The 1,264-nt window shown below is 39.1% G+C and overlaps 1 long non-coding RNA gene across 1 annotated transcript; it reads right to left on the reverse strand.

The window, feature by feature from the left end:
* Positions 1–798: 798 nt before the first annotated feature.
* LOC103376412 (uncharacterized) lies at positions 799–1,236 on the reverse strand. The gene is made up of 2 exons (XR_521321.1): positions 1,061–1,236; positions 799–912 (listed from the first exon to the last, which is right to left on the reverse strand). It is a non-coding gene; the product is annotated as an uncharacterized LOC103376412 (long non-coding RNA).
* Positions 1,237–1,264: the final 28 nt, after the last annotated feature.

Below are 1,264 nucleotides of genomic sequence, written 5' to 3' on the forward strand. Positions count from 1 at the left end.
GTCTATCACAGGGCTACACTTAGAGACAGACAACCAAGCACACTCACATTCACACCTACGGACAATTTAGAATCACCAATTAACCTCAACATGTGTAGGAGGAAGCCGGAGAACCCGGAGAGAACCCACACTGCACAGGGAGAACATGCAAACTCCATGCAGAAAGATCCCGGTGTCCTCACTGGAACGCGATCCGGCGACCTTCTAGCTGCGAGGCAATGGTGCTAACCACTGATCCACCTTGCAGGCTCATTTGGAACCAAAAATACATCAACTTATCAGAAAATTTCTTTAACATATATAACAGTCTATAATGAATACCAACAAATATTTTGCACATATTCTTTCTTAGGGTCCAGTGGACCCTGAAAGACCTTCTACGTATGGCAACATGAAAGTCCTAAATAGGGTTAATATGAATAATAGTGAGTAAAATCTAAATCAGTGCATTACAAATGTTGTTTCTTTTGTTTCAGACCATGAAAAACTAAAAAAGTGAACTCCCCAAAAGTCACTGTATAGTTTGCATACTGTTTCAAGAGACACATTTGTTTTCTTAGAATTTGCCTTGAACTACTTAAATCTCAGAGGGGACAGGAACAGAATATATCAGGAATATATTCAAAAACACATCACAAAAACTCATACATTACATCCTGTACTTCTGTACTGTTTCTACTTACGTTTCTCCAGTTTGTTAGCAAGCTCCCTTTGGCCTATTTCCTTTAAGACATGGAGGGTGATCTTCAGAACGCCCTCACTAGCACCTCCATCTTGTTGTGTGTTTTCAGTAGTTAAACTGGCTTCATCCTGCTTGTCACTCCCTGAAGATTGTGACAGGTGTGGAAAAAGAATCCTTTTATACCTTCTCATCTCACTCATCAAAATGTCAATGCCTTGGATTTCCACCAGCTGCAACAAACAGAGGAGAATGACCTTCACTGTTATTTCAAAAACAACCTTGCATTACGACACTATGATTATGTTCTGCACATCAAGATACTATGTAGTTTGTTTCAACCATTATGGTTCCAGTACACACATTAAACACATAACCCACCTTAAATAGGGCATTTCCATCCATTTCCGTGGATTCTGGACAGTCAGACTGGTCTCTGGAAATAAGAATAATGTTATTTTATTAGTGATCTAGTCTGTTGCAATTCATCTGATGTTAATTCAGCATTTCATTCAGCTGCATGTATCTGCATGATGATTTCTAAATATGCCTTTAAGTAGCTTAAATTACAGTGGCAATGTGAAG

The sequence above is a fragment of the Stegastes partitus genome, unplaced genomic scaffold (assembly GCF_000690725.1).
Source record: "Stegastes partitus isolate 25-593 unplaced genomic scaffold, Stegastes_partitus-1.0.2 Scaffold4950, whole genome shotgun sequence".
NCBI lineage: Eukaryota > Metazoa > Chordata > Actinopteri > Pomacentridae > Stegastes > Stegastes partitus.